General features: G+C 37.6%; 1 long non-coding RNA gene across 2 annotated transcripts; it reads left to right on the plus strand.

Annotated features, from left to right (window-relative positions):
• The first annotated feature begins 1416 nt into the window (after positions 1-1416).
• Positions 1417-13373, plus strand: LOC306650418. Of its 2 annotated transcripts, none has more exons than XR_013760918.1 (3): positions 1417-1532; positions 2109-2217; positions 13258-13373. It is a non-coding gene; the product is annotated as an uncharacterized lncRNA (long non-coding RNA). The 2 variants fall into 2 exon arrangements; XR_013760919.1 differs by lacking the exon at positions 13258-13373 and adding an exon at positions 2481-3297.
• The last annotated feature ends 343 nt before the right edge of the window (positions 13374-13716 follow it).

Raw genomic sequence — 13716 nt, forward strand, 5'->3', positions numbered from 1 at the left:
TTCATTGTGACATAATTCAATTATTCTAAAACTCAGCAGGTAAAGTTGTACAGTTCAACTTGTATATTCACAGATTTTTGAAACCATCATATATCAATTTATTAATTCATTCTTTATTTCAAAAAACATGTCCTTTGTTCATGTTTCTCTAACAGTATGCACCGTGGAAATCATTTGCTCTCAGTTTCTATAGATTTTCCTGTTCTGGCATTACACATAATAAGTTATGGGGTCAAAGGTTCTCAGCAGCACTATCCCAATGTGTGAGAGATTTGAAGATGCAAGGGAGTCAGGGTCCTACTTCTCATACGGGGACACAAGGGAGCAAAAAAGTTCAATGGAAATTTAAAGTAATTTCAGAAAATTTTATTCATGAATAACACACAATAAATTAATATGGCCTTATAATCAAAATTAAATGCAATTACCATCCTGGGTAGTCTAAATCCTACTACTGCAAGGAAACCCAACATTAAAATAGCTGCAGTCTGAAGCTCTGGGTTCAATTCTTAGTAACTCAAAAGTGAAACACACAAAGAAATAATAGCCAGGTGTGGTGGGATGTGCCTGCTCTCTCAGTGACTGGAAAGATTGAGACAGGAGACCGCTCTGGTGATGCACTCCTGTAATTCCAGTCACTTGGTTACTGAGGTAGGAGAATTGCAAGTTCAAAGTCAGTCTCAGCAATTGAACAAGGTCCTAGGCAACTTAGCTGACAGCTTGTCTCTAAATAAAATATAAAATGAATTGGGGATGTGGCTTAGTGGTTTAGCATTTCTCTGACCACTCCCTGGGTGCCGCACCCAGCCCCCCAAATAAACAACCACAGCATTCCCATAAGACCGGAAATCAGAGACATGATTTGGAATTAAACTAATTTCCATTATATCATTTCCATTCATGAAACATATGTACATATATAATTCATAATTCATTATGACCATATATACAATGATAAATACAAATTTCCACTACTGCAAGAAAACCCTGCCTTAAAGTCGCTGAAGCTGAAGCTCTGGGTTCAATCACAGCAAATGAAACACAAAAACTAAAGCCAGGTGCGGTGGTATGTGCCTCTGATCCTGAAGCAAGCCTAAGCAAATTCATGAGACCCTGTCTAAAACATTAGAAAGGAGTGGGAATTTGCTTCAGTGTAAAGTGCCCTTGGGTTGAGTCCTAGTATCGCAAAAACCAAAATCGACAGCCCAAAGTCTGTGATCTGTTCTCATTAATTCCTGGATTGGCCACATTGGACTGTCACTCAGAGGTGGTTCTCTAGGCTCAGAGTCAGGGGCCAGGGTCTCAACACCTGTCCAATCAGAGGCACCGGGGTGAGGACTGCCCAATCCGCATGCAGCCAGCAAGGAGGGCGGGCTTCTGAAACCTAGCGCTGGCCTTTGTCTTCGACTCCGCCATTCTCCAGATCCACTTCTAGCTTATCCTCCTGTGCTCAGGAGCCCCAAGTTTCTGTGCGACACAGGGAAGGAGATACCCAGAGGGAGAATGTGGGGCAGAGTGAAGACCAGGAAATGGTGAGTGTACTTCAGGCAGCTGGAGCCAGGGCGAAGCCCAAGCCCTTGGGACAGGTGGTGGCGGGAGTAGAAATGGCGATGGGGCTGCTCCTGGTCCTCTCAGTCTGCCGCGATCATCCTCCTCTGTGGGGCTCAGCCCTCAGTCCCCACGTCTACATCTACTGCGTCCAGTAGCTGGACGCTGTGCATCTTGTCACATGAGTGCACGGTGTTCTCAGACTCTGCCTGAGGCCCCATGAGGACATCAGGGTGCTGGCAGCATAGAGTTCCTGGGATTGAGAGCAGAACTTCTGTAATATTATTGGAGGAGGATGAGGGTGTCCCTGTGCTGGCAGCCCAGCATCTTCACAGGCTGTGTACTGAAGACTGAGAGGATGGTGAAAGGAGGACCCCGACTCCATGGGGTTCCTGCATGAAAGGAGATGTGGTCTCTAGAGGCCTCAGTTCCTCCTTCCTGCTGAGCTAGCTGAATATTCAGGAAGAAGCAACTCAAATCCAGAACATGGGCTCCATCCCTGCTAGTCCTTGGTCTATGCATGAATTACTAAATTTTCTTTTTTGATTGGTTCTTTTCAGTTGCACATGACAACTCATTTTGCTGTGATTATTGAAGCATGGAATATATCTCTAATGAGGTTCCATTTCTTGTAGATGTTCATGATTATGAAAATACTGTGGTGTATTTGTGTGTATATATAGGAAAATTTTCTAAATTTTGAGCTACAGTTAACATTCGCAATGCCAATTTTCCCACTCAACATTATCAATTTGTTTCCCAGGCTATATTTCAATTTGGTAAAATATATTGTTACTTCTTCAAATACTGAATGGCACAGGTTGAAATTTTTGTTTCATGTTTGTGAACAATTTATGCGAGAAGGAAACAGGGAAGTATCACTTGAGCATTTGTACAAACTGTGTGTGCCTCTTGTCCCTCTGTCTTCCAAGGCACAGACACATTATCACAATATTTTGTGTTAAGATTCACCAGTGAAGAATGGACTGTGTGATCCTTGTTATCTCAATCTGTCAAGTCTTCCTAGTCCTGTCCTTCAGAAATGACCGATATAAGATGCCCACATCTGCTGTGTTCATAACTCCATGGGGTATGTAGTGAATATCAGCCTCTGAGTCTTGTCCTCTTGGAGAGCAGTTTGAATTGTTGGGTGGAATCTCTCAAGAGAGTAGCTGGATGCCCTAGAGCTGAGAGGAATCTCTTGACATTAAGTGACTCTAAATATTATTCCAGTAGCCCAGGAGGTTGAGGCAGGAGGATCATAATTCAAAGCCAGCTGCAGGAACTTATCTGGGCACTGAGCAACTCAGCAAGACCCTGTCTCCAAATGAAACAGAAAAATATGCTGGAGATGTGGCTCAGTGGTTAAATGTCCTTGGGGTTATTCCTCTGTATCAAGGAAAACAATTTTTCTAAAAGACTTTTTTTTTTTTAAATTTTTGCTACCATGAATAGTGCTGCAATGAAAATGGAGTTCAGCTATTTCTTTGACAATGATTCTGAGTCTTTTAGATGTATACTCAGAATTATAACTGAATCACATATTTCTGATTCAATTGTTTTTAAAAGGATTTTGCAAACTATTTTTGAAAAAAAAGTAACCAAATTTATACTCTCATCAACAGCTGTACAAAGGTTTTCTTGTATCCATTTCCTTATAATCTAGAGTTTGTTTTATTTTTCATGTGTTTTATAATATCCATTCCTACAGCTATGTTCAAGCTGCAGGAAATCTGTTTCCCTGTTATCTTTAATCCCTGATGCAAGTTTGTTAGATTCCAGGCATCATTTTTTATCCACGTTTGTGCTTGCAAGGCAAAGCCAATTGATTTGATTGTAATCTCTGTGATTTGAACATGTTCAGTCACATTTACTCCAGAAATTGGAGTTCAAGGTTGTAGTCTTTTGAAGGAAATGTATTAGTTAAATAGTCAGTACCTGTATAAATTCTAGGAGTATTTGTTAGACCTGGACGTATTCCTGGGATGAGTAGTGGAAGGACAGTAATCAGGAAGTGAACTCTCACTCAGACTAGCAGTGGCATACTGTATTTTCCCCTATTAAATGCATGAATCAAGCTAGATAGAAACTCTGGTATCAGCAATAGTAGATGGCAGACTATTCTGTCGAATTTCTTCTAAGGAAAAATTCACTCCTTTGACATATAACTCCTCTTCCCTGATCCCTGTTGATGAACTCCATGGATATACTTGAATACTCATAGAAAATCTGCACTTTTTGTGGTTTGATATTGTTTATACTACTTGCTTCTCTTTTTTTTTTTCTGATAAAGGGTCAAAGTTTCAATAATAAGCTGAGAAGGGGAAAACAAAGATAAAGAATTGTTGAAACTTGCAGAGGAAAAAGAATAGCAGCATTTGGCAACAATTCAGAAATCAGGATATATCCAAGTTTCTTGAGAAAATACCCCCAATGACTTAGTTAAACCAAGGTCGATTTCTTGGTCACACTAATTATTAAGTGTGTGTTGGGAGGAGGCTCTACTTATTGTGGTCACCCAGGCACCCAATGTGAGAGAACTCCACCTTAGCGTAGCTGTTTCCAATCTGGAGGCAGGACACATACTGTATGGAATGATGTAGTCTATCTTGATATTATAGGCCATGGCCCGGAGCATCTGTTCATGGTTTGTTGGTCAAAGTAAGTCACAGAGCATTGTCTTAAGCTCTTTAATTTTCTATTTTCAAAACCCCTTATTTGGCTCTTTGGAGATTTGAACATGCTCAGTGAACTTTGACCCCAGAGCTTGGGAGTTCAGCAGGAAGTCCACACAACGAAAGATGTTAGAGATGAGCTATCCAGTGAATAGGAAACCTTCTTTCTGGGGGAATTGGCAGGGCTACAGTTACTGTAGATTAGAGTTTGGAGAGTCACCTCAGTAAATGCCACCCACTAAGGCTGAAAGTGAGCCATGTATTTTCCCTTTGAACTCATTGATGCAGGATAGGATAGAGAGTGGCCCAATTGTCATCTGATGTCCAATTTGACCCTAGGTTTTCTTCCACATTTGATGGCAGATATTTTCTTTGTGGTCCTATGTACAAAAGTCTATTGATTCATTTATTATTTTGCCAAGAGGGACTTGAAACAATATCATTATACTATGTGTTCCTGGAGGAGGAGTGGTCAGCAGCACCCTATGGTGTTATATTTCCAATGTCATCTCCCTCTACTCTGAGCATAAGCCTTTTATTTTTGTGCTGGAGTTTGAGCCCAGGGCCTTGCACATTCTGTACGCACACTTTCAATGAACTGTGCCCCAAGCACAAACATGTACCTTTAGATTTGGTAGTATTATGCCTCCACATTTAATGTTAGACTCAATGTCATTGGACTTATATAGACCCTTCTGTTTCTATTTAAAGTACAACTACTTTTTATATACCTATGGATTTCTTTGTTTCAAGATTGCTTGGTCTTTATTATTGCAAATTTATACTTTAATAATGCATATTGGTATCAGGAAAGGATAATGAGTTATTTTTCTCTTATAATTCAAGGTTTCTTGATAAGCTTATTGCAGGATCTTCTATCTCTGGTTTGATGGTGCCCAGACCCTGTGCAGTTTGAGGGTTGTAACATGTTGTGGTACTACTATTATCTTTGTAAGGGTAGATTATGTATCTTCAAGTTTTCATGGCTGCATCAACACAAGGGAAGAGAAGTATTTATGAACATAAGTCAAGGAGTGCTAGTAGCAACCAGAAGGCTGAATGATTCTCCCCTGACTCTCTGAAGGCAGTGTGGGTCTGCTAACACTTTGACATTGGTCTATGGCACTAAAACATACATTTGTGAAAAAGAATAGGCTTCTGTTACTTTAAGCTCTGATATTTTTGGTGCTTTCTTTCAGCAAAAATAAGAATAAAGGTTTTTCTGCACCTCAGACTATGTGACCAAAATGAATCATGTTACTGTGGTAAATGTCAAAGATAAGCCATAGTTGTCCAGATTGTGTATTTGGTCATAATGATGGACAGGTGACTCCTTAGTGTCAGAAATAGCAACACCCTGGCCAGGCAAATTTTTCAGTGTGAACTCTTAATAAATTGTGATCGTAAACTTTAGTTTCCTCATAATGCCATCCATCACTGTGCATCTCTGTATCTCCACAGTTTGTTTAGAGTGACTAAAATGGTCATGAGGCAAGACTCCAGATAGACATATGTGTTTCCTGTGTGGGAGGATGTGTTTTCCCATAGGACCTCAGTTCATTCTTTGTCCTCAGGCATCACCTCTTCTGAGTCTTTCACAGTATAAGAAGGATCTCAAATCTAAGATACTCTTTCCTCATTCTAGCTGCTCAGGGAGTGATAAATTCTCACATTTTGAGTGCCCTCACCACATTTCCAATAGTCTGTTTTCCTTCTCCAGTTCATGGGATTATCAACTATTTTTTCCCATGCAACACTGAATCAGACACAGCATATTCCCATTTATCTCCAAGTAATGAACGGTAGCTTAAAAATATTTATATTCAGGTGATTAATACTCCACATGGGAGTTTAGCAGATAATAATTGTCTCACTCTGCTGGCAAAAGATTTTGTGCCTCCCTTCCTTCAGTGTTCTGTAGGCACATTCATATTATCAGTTTGTTTTGGAAACTGTTCCTATTTGAAACTGGACTGTTCCCCAAATAATATGTGTTGGTAACCGAGTTACCAGTGCAGCAGGAGTCAGAGATGACACTTTTAGGCTAACATAGAATCAGAAAGGTTCTGCATCTTCAGTGGATGAGTGTGTCAGTGCCTGTAGTCCTGGGAGCTAGAACCTACTTAGAGGAAATGGTCACTGGGAGGTGCATGCACGGGTTTACCTTCTTCCAACATCTTCCTGCCTCTCTCTGCTTCCTAGATTCCATGACACAGCAGATTTTCTCCATGTCTTTCTTCCATGATGTTGATGTCTTGGAGACAGCCAAGCATGGATTGAATTCTTTGAAATTGCAATTCAAAATGAAAAAATTCTTTTTTAAATTATTTTTGTCAGGTATTTTTGGTCACATAGATGACAAGTTAACTAATACTGAAAGGACATAAAGTAGTTTCCTCACCCACCATCATTCTTTTTTGCAAGCAATAAATATCACATCTGCCAGGGCATTAAACTTGAAGCCCACAGAGGTTATTTCTCTTGGCTTTTGTAGAGCCTTATTGGTGTCTGGTCCTCTCTTCTTAGATGACAGTCAGAGGAATGGGGAGATGATTGTCAGGAGATAACCTGGTTTTCTGTGGCTTAGGAGCATTTCCTATTATCCCTTTGATCTACATAGGAAAACATTTATGAAATGAGTATATAAAGACTTTTTTCCACTTCTTCCTTTTTATGGAGATTTTTGGTAGCCTATAAATTAGACACTGGTATTAAAGGGAAAATACAGGAGTTATTTTTCTCTCTGATATGTGAAAGAAGGGAAATTAGAACAAACTCTAAGGAAAACTCATACATGTTCATGTGTTCCAGAATACACAATGTCCCTCAGTAAGTAAAAATAGGTATTAGAGAATTCCACAGGAGACACCATGAGTGGACTTGAAGAGTAGGTCTAACAATTAGTATGTTCATTTTTTGGATTGTAATTCAAGATTTGTTCACTTATTTCAAGTTCCATTTTTAATAAATGCAAAATAATTTTACTAGTAGCACTTTAAACACTAGAAAATGTATCCAAAGAAGAAGGATAGAGTTGGATTTCAGAAAAATTATTGTCCTTACTTTACATTAATCAAAAATTTTTCTTCACCATTTTCTTTTCCATGAATGCTGATAATAAGTTTATCACATCTTTTCCAGTGTGGGAGGTGATTTTAAATCAAATTCCAGAGCTGAACTTTGTAAAATCTATCAGAAAAATAAGAAGAAAACAAAATTTTCCTCTATTGTGAATGCATAAATATCAATACATTTCATCAAGTTTGTGGGTCAGATAAGTTGGTGAATTATGGCTTTACCACATCAGATTTTCTCTCCTAAGATATTGTGACTGTCAGTCATATATCCTATTCTCTGGATATTGCAGTTTAATGCTAAATTATTGTTATATTTTGTATGTAAGATGACCTCCCAAGAGCCCATTTTTGAGAAAAGGCAAGAGGGTTAAGAGAAGATGTGATTGGGTTGTGAGAGTTGTAACTCCTTCAGGTATTTAATGCCCTGATTGGAATTAACTGCAGTAACTAAAGGGGTAGGTAGGGTGTGGCTGGAGGAGATTGGAATTGGGGTATGACTTTGGGGTATGTATTTTTATCTGGAGACTGGACACTCTCTTTTTGCTTCCTCATTGCAATGTGAGCTGTTTCCCTCTGCCACACTCTTCCACTGTGATGTTCATGCTCACCTCAATCCCTGAGGAGTGGAGCCAGACTTCTATGGACCTCTGAAACCATCAGCCCTTAAATAAACTGTTCTTCCTCTACAATTTCATGGTCAGCTCTTTAGATACAGAAGCAAAATATGTGACTGAAATAGTCATATATATCATAGTGCTTTGCAAATCCTGAATTGCTCACATAAGATTCATTGTCTACTAAGTAATTATTACTCTGGAGATATGCGGGGTTTCAGCCCTAATGGTCGGGGATCCTAGGTGGATGGGAGGCTTCAGCAAGGTGGAGAAATAGCACACAGAGACACCAGACATTCAGAGGCTGAATCTCTCTTTATTTTTTCTGCCAGCCTTTTTATAGATATTTTTCTTTACTGATGATCATATAATTTTATGGTTAGTTTAAAATAAGAAAAACATTCAAAAGTACAATGTACTCTTCTTCTCAAAGTACACATTCTCTCGGTATGACAGCCTAGACAAAAACAACCTCATCTCCCAGCTACATTAAAACAACCTGGTCTCCCTGCTAAACTGAGGGCACCATGATCTGCCAGCCTTCAAACTTCAGAACAAACACATCACTAGATTTTCTAAGAAACTACCCCCAGCATGAACTCCAGTGTTTAACAGTGAAAAACTTTTACTATTATTAAAGGGCAAAGAAATCAATTTATAGTTAATATTTAGTCTATTCTGATTTCATATAATACCAGACTACAATCTTATTCTGATTCTTAAAGAATTACACTAAACACAGGAAAATCACAAATTATATTAATGACTAACTTAAATGTTTTTATTTTGTAAAATATATCTAGAATCTATATTGAAACTAAGAAAGCAACAAAGGCTAAACACCACATCCAAGCTCAGAGGAATGCCTCTTTATCCATCTATTATTATACTAAAGCAATCACAGCCTCCTTTTAACTTGAGCACAGCTACAATTGTTCATTTTCATATATTTTATCTATGTACTACTGCCAATTTTTTATTGTGCATTATTTTGTGTCCCAATACAGTAAAACCTTCCCAATGTTTTCCCAATAAGTTTCTAAATAATATATTGAATATTAATATCAAAAAATTGATATAACAAAAGGTTGGTTCTTTGAGAAAGAAAAAAAAAAATAGATAAACCCTTAGCCACAATAACAAAGAGAAGGAGAGAGAAGACTCAAATTACTAAAATACATGATGCAAAAGGAAATATGACTGACACCACTGAGATACAGAACATAATGAGAAGCTACTTTGAAAATCTGTATTCCAACAAAATAGAAACAACGGAAGACATTGACAAATTTCTAGAGACATATGCTCCTCCCAAATTACCAGGAGGACATACACGATTTAAACAGATCAATATCAAGCAATGAAATAGAAGAAGCCATTAAAAATCTACCATCCAAGAAAAGCCCAGGACCAGTCGGATTGTCAGCCAAGTTCTACAAGACCTTCAAAGAGAACTCATTCCAATACTTCTCAAAGTATTCCAGGAAATAGAAAAGGAGAGTACCCTACCAAACCCATTCTATGAAGCTATATCACCCACATACCCAAACCAGGAAAAGACACATCAAGGAAAAAAAATTTTAGACCAGTATCCTTGATGAATGTAGATGCTAAGATCCTTAACAAAATATTGGCAAACCGTATCCAAAAACATATTAAGAAAATTGTGCACCACAATCAAGTGGTGCACAATTCCTGGAATGCAGGGATGGTTCAACATTCATAAATCAATAAATGTAATCCATCATGTCAATAGACTTAGGATAAGAATCATGGTTACTTCAATTGATGCAGAAAAATAAAACACCGCTTCATGCTGAAAACACTAGAAAAAATAGAGATAGTAGAAACATTCCTGAACATTGTAAAGGCTATTGATGCTAAGCTCGTGACCAACATCATTCTTTTTTTTTTTTTTTTGTAGGTAGTATTTATTTATTTATTTATTTATTTTTATTGTAAACAAATGGGATACATGTTGTTTCTCTGTTTGTACATGGCGTAAAGGCATACCATTTGTGTAATCATAAATTTACATAGAGTAATGTTGTTTGATACATTCTGTTATTTTTTCTAGGGAAAGAGAAGAAAGCAGATGTAGCTGGTTTTCAGGTGTGTTCCAGATCTGGGGCTGCATTTTTCTTCCCAAATAGCATGTTTTTTTAAATTTGCAAACTTCCTTTCCTACTATTTATTTTTTTTGTAACATGTCTTAAACTACTTTATTTACTTTACAGAAGTTAATTTGTAGCCCATTATTATAGGAGCATCCCCTCAATTTGCACACTTCATTTTTATTGATGTGATAGATTCATGACCTGTAGTATTGAACATATTTTCTTTTTGACATTTAAATGTGTTAGTACCATAGATTTGAATTTGCTATTGTAGAGTCATTAGACATTGCTAAGGAAGTAAACCATGCTTATTATTTTTACATTCCATTTGAGTGCTCCATCAACTTTAAGAAATAACAAAATGCACATTAAAAGAGGATTCCATTCATTTCCTATGGTAATGAAGTTTTGAAAGAGAATATTTAGAAGAGAATCACTCCCTGTTGCATTCAGGGAGCCCAAATCTGTCTTTTCTTGGTCACTTTTCATCCACATGAGTCTTGGCAAGGCCTGTTTTTTTTGTCTTCCCTGCCTAGAGGAGTCAGGAAGGAACTTCCTCATTTGGCAAATCAGGCCACATTTGGAGCATTGAATCATGGTTGCTATCAGACCAGGCATGAGCTCTGAAGTCTCTGGAAATCCCCATCCATCCACTCCTCAGCTGATTTCTCAAGGAAACCCCCTCCCCTACCCTACCACAACTGCCTACTCTCACTAGAGGAAGATTTCCAAAGTTCTCAGCCAGCAAGATGTTCTGCAGCTTTGTGCATGTCTGAAATCTTTGAGGGATGGAGATGAACCAGCTCACCTCAGAAACAAGATGGGTCCTGTCTGTCATGCTGTCCTGAACAAAACTGGGCTACTTTGTTTACCACTCTCCCAGACTGCCCACCATGTGCCTAATGGGGCTTCATCATTCCCACATGGGAGACAGGTTAGGCATGTCCTTGTCTTTCTGCTTCTACTCACTCAGGCATGATGAAGTTTGGACTGCTGTCCCTTGTGTGGGCTTTGCAGACTGTCATGGCCATAGGAGTTTATTGCTCTCTAGGCTTGTCCTGCCACCTGGGCCTCTAGCTCCTCTGAACTTTCCAGCACCCTGTGCCATGCCCTCACTTGGTGCCAGCACCTCTTTCCCTCTGTCCATCTTCCTTGGAGGAGCCCTGTCCAAGTGTGACATTTGGGAAGATTTCCAACACTGCCACTGGGTCAATCCATCACTTCCTTTACTATGACAAGCATGATGTGTACCATACTAAACTAGAGAATCAGCCTGAGAGGACTGGGAGAAAAAGTTGACATAGTGAGCAAGGAACAGTTTCCACCTGGAAACCCATGCTCTAAGAGTCCATCTTTCTTCATCTTTCCCATCAATGTCTGTAGACTTGACCCTTACATCTCCCATGGGGGCAAAATTGAGCCCAATTCTGTGATCTTTCCCTCAGTTTTACATGCTCATAATGGATGACATTAATCTTGAATCTTTTGGCATCCCTTCCATTAAATCAGAATTGCTTTCTCATAGTACATATTAGAAAGATTTTCATTATACTAAAGCAAACCATGAAATGAAGACACTCACTAGAATATTAAAGTGTCTATTCAACTACCCTTTAGCACTTCTATAGCATGGAACACGTATCAAACATCAAGTAAAACTTTTATCAGAAGAAGATTGTCATTATGCTCTACTTTTAATTTCATTATTCTTCATTATGGCCACTCATATCAAAATCGTAATGCTCTCCTTTTATGTGCATTGACACTTTATATAAAATCTATCTGCCAGATTTTTCCCAATAATGATAATAAATTTAACTTTTTAAATTATCTCCTTAGAATTTTTTTAAATGTTCTATGTAAACCACCATGTTTTATACAGAAATTATTGGTTTTTTTTAATATTTCTTTACTTATGACTTGCTTTGGAGAACAAAAACTCTCATTTGTTTACTGCTCGTTGGCTTTGTAACTGGAGGCTTGAAGGAAACCATAGCTTTGTCTGTTTTCATTTTATTCTACCTCAAGGTCAAAGTCATACACATTCAAATCTCCTTACATTTTCAGTAAAAGAAACAACTTAAAGAAGCCTATTTCTCAGTACATAATATTCTAAAATATAGGTCATAGATGATAAGTGAAAACTATAAAAAGAGACTCAGAAATTCTAACTTTTTTATTCTTTTCTTCAATGTTATATCTCAGTAGTGTCTTAAACAAACAAAGCATCAATCAGAAGTTGAATTATAATTTTAAACAACTGAATATTTTTACTTTCATTTACATGAAAAGTTGTCTTGTTTTAGTGCATAAAAAGTGGCTCTTTTCCCATATGTACTAAAATATAAAATTTAATCAATTTGATTTTATTGCCTCCTTAATATGTTTGCATTACTCTCCTCAGTTATAATAACTGCCAATAAGTGCTCTAAAAATTCTTTTAATTTCAGACTTTATTTTGATATTTATGTTCCTTTTTGTGAATTGTAGGCCAGGTCAACTTGCAAAAAACCCAGGAAAAGCATTAATTGGATGTATGACAATATGTCCTCAAAGATTACCAAAAAACAAAAAACTATTACCACTGTCAATAGATTATTTTGGGTGTATGCATTAAGATATGACAAAGTCTTGGAGTGATAGGTGTGTATTTGAAATGATATAAAAGGATTCTTGTTGCTATTTGATATTGTAGCAAACTATACAAACTGCTTAAAATATTTGAATTCAGATTTATGAATGAACTCTTCTTTAGTGTTCTACCTCATTGTTATTCTTGGACAAGTGCTACTGTCATCAATGAAGAGCTTGCTACATACTCAGAAACCCACATCCTGTCTCAGGACTAGTGACTCCATCTATGCATTAGCAACATGTCCAATCCATGTTTGTGCTCATTTCAATTTGGGAAGCAATCATCTAACTCAGTGTAACTTTCTCATCTTAGAAATACACAAAATATACAAATATATTCTTTTATTTTAATTTTACATTTTAGTTCACAAAAGTATAGGATATACACTTCTTTTGGACTTATGTCTTCCTCTTTCCTCAGAGTTACATAATACATTAGACAAGCAAGCTTTTTTAAAAATTATCTTATTGAATCATTGAGGTTCCTCACCTTTTTCAGAACCAGCTCTCTTAACACTCATTGGGTTAAGTTATAACCTCTGTGAATGATCATATGGTCAAAGTGTCATTTATATGCTTATTCTTATTTTAGAAACCATTGACATTCATGGATGTGGCCATTGATTTCTATCAAGAGGAATGGGGATGCCTGGACCAGGCTCAGCAGAAATTATACAGAGATGTGATGTTGGAGAACTACAGAAACCTGGTCTTGAGTGAGCTTCCCTTCAGAATCTTGATTCACTAACAGTATTGAATGTCCTTCCTTTGTAGAGAGTATCTCTTGGTAGGTCCACATACACAAATCATTTTCAGATACATACTTTCACTTTCATGGGAATATATTGGGAAATTGTTGATATGGACAGAAAAAAATTAATTATATTTCTTTTTATGTTTAACCTCATTCTTTCTTTTTATGATGTACACCCCTTGACCCGGCCCGCAGGACATCAACGAGTACCTGGAGGGGGGTGCTGGGATTGAGTGAGACAAGAGACACAAGAAATGGAGACAAAACTAAAGCCTGATCAAGTCTCATTTATTAGAG

Source organism: Sciurus vulgaris (assembly GCF_902686455.1).
Source record: "Sciurus vulgaris genome assembly, chromosome: 19".
Lineage (NCBI taxonomy): Eukaryota > Metazoa > Chordata > Mammalia > Rodentia > Sciuridae > Sciurus > Sciurus vulgaris.